The sequence below is a fragment of the Tasmannia lanceolata genome, unplaced genomic scaffold (assembly GCF_043159265.1).
Source record: "Tasmannia lanceolata isolate RefF3 unplaced genomic scaffold, GAP_Taslan_0.1 ptg000019l, whole genome shotgun sequence".
In the NCBI taxonomy this organism is placed as follows: domain Eukaryota; kingdom Viridiplantae; phylum Streptophyta; class Magnoliopsida; order Canellales; family Winteraceae; genus Tasmannia; species Tasmannia lanceolata.
In genome coordinates this window covers 3,391,207-3,399,459 of record NW_027518696.1, presented here as the reverse complement: position 1 = coordinate 3,399,459, position 8,253 = coordinate 3,391,207, and the positions used below count along the sequence as shown (strand labels likewise).

The 8,253-nt window shown below is 35.8% G+C and overlaps 1 pseudogene; it reads right to left on the bottom strand.

Moving 5' to 3' along the window:
• Window positions 1–2,268: 2,268 nt before the first annotated feature.
• Window positions 2,269–3,498, bottom strand: LOC143853209 (peroxidase 3 pseudogene; annotated as a pseudogene).
• Window positions 3,499–8,253: the final 4,755 nt, after the last annotated feature.

The window sequence follows — 8,253 nt, the reverse complement described above, 5'->3', positions numbered from 1 at the left end:
AAACATTTATCCTCTTATTCAAACAAGCATATTTTTCTTATAAGCACATGTCAAAACCTCTACTGAGAGAGAGAGAGAGAGACTTCATGAGCAAAACCCTGAAATGTTATCAATAACCAGCTAATAAGTCCTCTCGCCTTTGATTTATTAATGAGACGCCCACGTGGGCACTCGCATCAGCTCCCATTTGTAACCATTACGTAATCAGTTTTTATATGGTGCTCATTTATTGGTGCACCTAATTAGGGAGCAACCCTTGATATTTGATCCAACGATAGAGGACCTTTTAAGAGGCATCCCTCGTTGCATCAAATATCGAACGTTGCACTTATGTCGTATCCATGTGCACAACACGTGAGTCACCAGTTATTTATTTACATTGGAAATGAAGAAATTTAGATAAGGGAGACTCATAATCTTAAACCAAGGCTTTTTTTAAGAGAAGCTAATAAAATATTAAGCTCTAAGGTTTTAATTTGGGAAGTGATATTTACGCCCCTTTTCATCACCAGGGACACCTGGTGCCAGTATACCAATGACTAAAGGGGGCCTAATGTATTTGATGTCAGAAGAATCTAGTGGCCTTGATTGCCACGTACACTAGCGCTGGGTGTCCCTGGTGATGAAAAGGGGCGTAAATATCACTTCCCTTTAATTTAATAAAAAAGTTGTTCATTGTCAAGTGGTGGAATTAAAAAATAAAATAAAACAAAACGTACACTTTGAAAATGGATTGCAAGGAAGCCACGACGAATGTTACACGGTCTTTTTTGCATTTTTTTTTTATACATATGATCGATAGTTGGTATTCTTGGTATTCTGTCACCCAAAACTTTATTGACCCAATCGTCATGATACTCGGGGTTGGATGGATTTAGGGTGGGGGATTTCAAAATGGAGACCTCGTTTATTAAACAGAGAACATCTCCATGTTTTAGTGATGCTTTCGGCTACTGGACTCTAACCATAGATTGCTTCACTCCACCACTTTCCTAGTAACACGGCACATGTATTGCTCTCCCAAGACCGGCTCCTTTTTTTAACTTTTCAAGAAAATTCAAACAAGAAATAATGAAAAGTGTATGAAAAGGAGGTGAAAATACCATTTCATATACTCTCAGTATTTTTTGAATAGTATTGCACTGCCCACTTCATACGATGATCCAAACCGTTCATTTGTTGGGTCACAATGTAAATTGGTTGTTGCCCTGAAACCATTTCCATAGGAAACCTCTATACATCAGAACATTAGAATCACCCTATTGAAATGATTTTTGGGGCAACAACCTATTTACGTTGTGACCCAACAAACGAATGGTTTGGATCATCCTATGAAGTGGGGCATACAGTACTTTTTGAAGAATATTGGACTATCCTATCCAGCCACACACCATATAAAATCTCTCAGTATAATGTCCTCCAAGTTGTTCAGGATTAGGAATAGTGGAATAATGACTTTGAATTTCTTGTAATGTGACCTAATCTTATCTTCTTATTATTCAAGAAAGAATAAAATTATAATATAAATGAAGGGTCAGAAGAGATTATTCAATCCATTTTTTATCTTACGTAATATGTAAGGAAGCCATAACTTGATGTGGCATGTTCTGACTCCATTTGAAGAAAATTTTGCATTAAATTAGCATTTAAGGCAAGGGGCTTTAGAGAGTTAATTAATTACGGGAAAAAGAAAGATGACCAAAATATATATCTATGGAGAAATAATTGGAAAAATAAACCTAATGTCATTACCTGCTTTGTCAGCTCTGATACCATGGTAAGTTTAGGAATTTCACTAAACTTGCATTTCTTTATAGAGAGCCCTTGGAGTGTTTATATAAACTCTCACAGGGTTAAATATAGAAAGAGAATAAATAGAAAGAGATAAATCAAATCTAATCTAGTGACCTAATCAAGCCTACATATCTTAATCTACCACTCAATCAAAATCAATGGTCAAATCTTAGAAGATCTGATCTTATTCTCTATCAAACACCAAAGAAAACGCTCCAAAAACTGCAATATCCATCTCAAGCTCACTCGCAATCAAACAAACATGAACCTATTATTGATTGTTTTAACCCATTGGATATATTCATCAACCGTTAAATCTCTATTTTTGATTGACTGCAACTGAAATTTAGGGTTTAACAAAGAGTGAAATTCTATAGTTAATGGAAATTTTTATTCATGCCTTGGTCACCCACTATAAAGGTTCACATTATTAACATACTTAGTAACACAAGTCACTCACAAATCATGCATTACTCATTGAATCAAACTAAAGTCTGCAACACTGTTTATAATGCCACACTGCTTTCTAATCTCTCCAGAATCCCCGGTAAGAACTTGGATCGCTGCCATCTTCTTTATAGATTTCCTAAACGCTTCAAAGAAATCATCCGAGTCGAGCAAGTCATCGACGATATCGGTTGACTCATCATTAGTGAGGAGTGCAGCGTCAGAGGTAAAGAGCCCTTGGTGCAAATTCAAGTTTGGATGGTAGTTGTTGTCAAAGGATAGAGGGGTTTTAGGGTCCATGGGTACTGTGTCATTGGTGTCCGAAAGGCTTGGGCATTTAGTTCTCAAGAAATCGGCGTAAGTCAAGTTTAGAGAAGGATCTGCATCCCTCTTTCCAGTGAAGTTGTAGAGTCCATTCCTGAATGAATTGCAATGCCCTACTCCAATAGTATGTGCACCTGCCCAAGCCCAAAGTTATAATTAAGAGAGTTTTTCAGTTGTAATATAATACATAAGCTTCGTAGTAATATAAATATAATCCGTGATTAACCCTAATCAAAATGGGTGCCAAAATATTCATCTGTTCTCTATTTAATTAAAGAGATTTTGGGAAAAACCTTTTGGGGAAGTTTGTTTCTGATCTAGTGTAACCACTTTCATTGAGCATCTGGCATAAGTTATTAAAACCAATATGAAATCGATTATTATGGTGTCCATCAACCTAGAAAGAAAGTAGAGGTCCCACATGTTACAACCGGCCGATCAAATCGGGGGTGATCTATAAGTTGCTTAGATCCAAAGTTGGTGTGAGTAATTTAATGACACTGAGCATACCCATTTTTATCATGGAAATGTTTTTTAGTCTATATTGGTTAAGATGGTTTTATATACGTTATTGTTTAACTATATAGGGCGAGCCTTGGCGCAACGGTAAGGTTGCTCCATTGTGACCTGGTAGTCACGGGTTTGAGTCACGGAAACAGCCTCTTTGCAAAGCAGGGGTAAGGCTGCTTACATCTAGCCTTCTAAGACCCCGCAGTGGCAGGTGCCTCATGCACTGGGCCGCCCTTATTGTTTAACTATACCTGATAAGACTACGAGATCCTTGATGGAGAGGCCTTTGCTGGCAAAGCTACTATTCAAGGTGGAGAAGTTGAAGTAAGGCGCAGGTAAGTTGGCGAGGGCCTCCGAGGCACGTGAAATGTTGCCATCTCTTCTACCAGTCAGCACTTTCCATATGGATCTATTGAACTGCATCCCATAAACTCGAGTCAAACTTCTATTTGGGAAAATTAGCAGATAAAGATATGGTTAACCGTGTTAAGATTTCTTAAATGGAAATGCTGTATGGGCTCCTTAATTTTTTTTTTCTTGGGACAGTTCCCTCTAGTGTATCTTTCATGTAGGGCCCACTATTCTTTTACACTAGGAGAAATAATACGATGAATGGGCCTATAAACACGTATAGGTGGTATGATGGAAGTATGACACTTGACATTTGATCGAACAACAGCTCCTCAAAAAGGGAGCTGTTGAATCCTCTCTCTCTCTCTCTCTCTCTCTCTCTCTCTCTCTCTCTCTCTATATATATATATATATATATATATATATATATATATATATATATATATAGAGAGAGAGAGAGAGAGAGAGAGAAAACGGTTCCTACACATGTGTAGATAAGTTATCTACACACTAGCTTAAAATACAGTGGGGGCCACATTATTTGGGTGATCTAAACCATACATTTTTAAGGCCCTCACATAGATAGGGTGTCCACAAAAAATTAGATCCATAGGATCATCCTAACCATTCGAACTGTGGAGGCAAAAAATGGACTAATTTGTGAAGGTTTAAATCATCCATTTTACCTCCACAAATCGTAGGGTTGGGATGATCCTATGGATCTGATTTTTTGCAGAGACCCTATCTATGTGAGGGCCTTTAAAATGGATGGCTTGGATCACCAAAATAATGTGGGCCCCCACTGTATTTTAAGCTAGTGTGTAGAGAACTCTCTACACATATGTGTAGGAACCGTTTTCTCATATATATATATATATAAGTAAAGCGGAATCCTCTAAGCCCTGGTGGTGCCACGTGGCACCCCCCTTTGCGTCCGTTTTAAATTACGTTATAAATTACGATACAAATCTCCATAGATTTAAATTACGTTATAAATCTCCATAGATTTTTCTCCATAAATTACGTTATAAATCTCAATAAATCGCCAAAATTCAAGTCTAACCTTTCTACACACAGAAGACATAACACAATATTTCCGTGTATGGGCCTCAGTTCTATGACATTATTTCCTAATTTTCACATTATTTCCTACTTTCACATTATCGTTTCATACCTCCTTAAATTAGGCGTGTTGCCCAATTAATTTTCCCTATTAATTTGGGTTTATCGCCACTTTTAATTTGGGATAACTACTAATATGGTAGCTACTAATTTATTATTAGATGGTTTTTCTCGAGAATAGGAAAGGTCGCCTTATTTTTAGCATTACAATAAAGCAAAGCTTATCTTAATTCGACCATATATATAATTTTTTGTTTTAGCTTTTGGTGTTTCACATTTCCATCTGTACTATTGCCTTCATCTTCTACCCCAAACGATGTACTACCCAGAACTCCCTTCCATTATGGAAGTACAACTCCCAAACACTTACCATATTTTTTAGAAATTGGTATCGTTCCTTCTCAGGTCTCTCTCTCATCCCCTTCTTTCATTCATAATTTTTACTCGATCTGAACGCACCCTTAATTTCTCAGTTTTATTTTGCATTTGCGTTGAACCTTAGGTCAAATGATGGACCCACAAATGAAGGACTCAATGACATGTGTTGGGTCCCAGATCAGGCTTCTCATCTTATCATTCCCCATATTATTAAAAAGAGTGAAATTATTTTTACCAATTTGTGATGGGTAGAAAGTACGGATGGGGACCACTTTTCAAATGATCATAACCATTAATTTGTTGGTCCCCATCATAGATTGGCAGTGGCCCACCAATCCTCCGATGCATGGTGTTAACCGTTCTTAAAGTTGGAAGGAAGATGGGCAGCTTAGAGAGTTTAAAAATTGCTTCACAAAACGGAGGGTCAAGATCACCTTGCCTGAGATCTTTGGTTTAGAAGTAGAGATTTTCTTGAGGTTGGTGGTGAAACTCAAGAATCAAGAAGGGATATTATTGGATGTAGTGCGGCTGAAGCATGGAGCACTCAAGGGCTGATTTTGGAACAAGTGATGAAAATTAGTTATAAAGGATACGGCTACCATTCAACCATTCAAGCAGTAGATGGCTTGAATTAGGCGGCATGCACAAGCACCAGGTGGCTTGCATTAACGGGTGAGGCAACAAAATTTTCAATTTATTCATAGATAATAAACGATTGCATGAGTGCCATATTTATAGGCAAAGACTTTTCCTAATCCGACTCAAACAATTAAAAGAAATTTCCTAAAACTATAAAACTCCTAAACTAAATCAAATTCCTAAAAATCCTAAACTCCTAAAAATTCTCTCTACTTTTCCTAAAATTTCTCAACACAAAGTTAATTGAACGACCACTATTTGGAATTCGTCCAAGATTCCTAATAAAGTAAAATTCTAAAATTTAAAAAAAAAAACTCTATTTAATCTTTTGATCAACGTGGGCCGTTGATCTTGCGGACGGGGAGATGCACCTGCATCATTTCTTTTAACCCATTTATATTTCCCTTCTATTAACTTAATTAATAAATTAACTTGGTAATGAAATATCTATTGAATCCCAATTTCACATTTCTTTTCTCCTAAAATCGTTTCCCTTATTATATAAATAGGAGATTTTACATGGTGTAACGCCTTATAGTCCTGTATTATTTCAAAAAGTTCTGAATCAGTCTATAGGATGATCCGAACCGTCCATGTACGTGATGGGCCACAACGTATATAGGTTGTGCCCAAAGAATCATTTCTATAGGATGATCCCAACCCTCGGATCTATAGAGGAACTGCATATTATGGAAACCCTTGTAGATCGTACGGCTACAATCATCCTATTGAAATGATTTTTGGGGAACAACCTATTTACATTGTGTTTCATCACATGGACGGTTTGGATCATCTTATGATATGCTCCGTAAAGTAATTTTTGAAATATACGCGACTATAAGGGCTTACACCATATAAAATTTCATATAAGTAAGACCTAGGTACCAGTTCTCTTAAATGAGTTTTATTTTCCTCTCAACCTTAATTTCTACTGACAGCCTTTTTTTCTGCCCCTGCTTCTTTTGCTAGATAGTTTTTTCATAATTTCTTATCAAAAAACATAAGAACTATTTTCCCTATTACATGAGTACAACCTAGATAGAAATTCTTTTTAAATAGGTACATTATTTGATTACTACCTCATCTACAATATTTGATTACTATCCCTAAACAAAAAAACAAAACAAAAAAGTGTTGTTTGTACCTGTTACTTCTCATTGTATATTGTTGATCTTTGTCTTCAGTTGATGATACTGAAATATCTTTCACTTTATTGCCTTCAATTAATTCTTTAGATTGATGTTTGTAATTTTGAGGCATATTTGATGAGGTAGTAGTGTCTGTAACAATACTAGAATTTTAGGTGATTTTGGGTGCAAATAGCAAACTTTTTTTTACGCCACTGGTCGTTTGATATTACAGTTATCTATTGATCGATATATGTTAGAATATGTGGGATCCAATGGTTAGATTGGGTTAAGATCTCACCGTTGGATCATCTTGGAGGTGGATTGGGTAAGTTGGCTAAATGAAGCAACTAAATAAATTAGGCAAGTAGATTAGAAAGGGAAAGCAAGAGCGATTAGAAAGTAGATTTGATTAGGATTATTTCCTTCTACAATTATCTTGATTTACTTTCTATACTTATCATGTAAGTGCTTTATATAAGCACCCTTTGATTACTGTAATTGCATCTAAGAATTAGTGAAATTTCTGAAGTTTATCAATATATAGCTTAAATACGTTATTCTTGTTTTTTTACTATTGATTAAAGAAAACAATATGTCAAAGAATTGTAAAGAAAATCAATCTCATTTTTCAATTATTCAACCATTTCATTTTATGAAGTTCAACGTTACCCAGATTAGTCAGCATTCATATGTTTCGATGCAACGGCAAGATGTTATTTGTTACAAGTAGTTTTGTTGCGCTTAGATTTAGCTCTCATGAAGGTATTTGAACACACTATGCTGCCAATATGTATGAATTAGAATTTTTTCTTAAAGTTACTTCATTGATTTGAATTAGATTATTCATGCATGTATGCATATACAACAAGTTGTACGCACACTATGAGTTTGTTTCTCTGTTTCAGAAAATCTGCTGATCAGGATATATCATCATGGAGCTGGAACTTGAGTTGTCAGCATTCAACCTATTATGCTCTATTTCTAAGGGCATGGACAATCTATGATGCCAATATTGCTGTATGCTAATCTTGTATAGAATCATCTCTTTCTTTTAATTACTCTACTTTTGCCCATCTGGATTGATTCTGATCGGGTGTATTGTTATAGGGGAGCCAAATCTAAAACTGAAGCTATCATGTCGACGAATATTACCATTTATACCACATAATTATAGAAAGTGCAGTCTTCCCATTTCTGCGTTTGTTTACTCAGTATGTATGCTCATCCTCTTTTTGTTACTATGTTATTCAGATGAACTCTCTAATCTAAGTAGGTGTTGCCTCACTTACAAGTATGCCACATTGCATATTAATTTTGCTCAGTTGAATTTCAAATAAATATTCCAATTGTCGTTGAAGGTGATGATGAAGAGTTGGAACATCAGCACCAATGGCCAATGCATTGATATGATATTTGTATAGATGAGCTGACAATTGAAAAGGATTAACGCAACTGCGGAACTCTTGAACATTTATAAAATAAATGTGAGAACTAGCATCCTATTTCCTTTCATTTCATTATTCAATGAAGCATCTACCCAAGTACCCATGATGCAGTT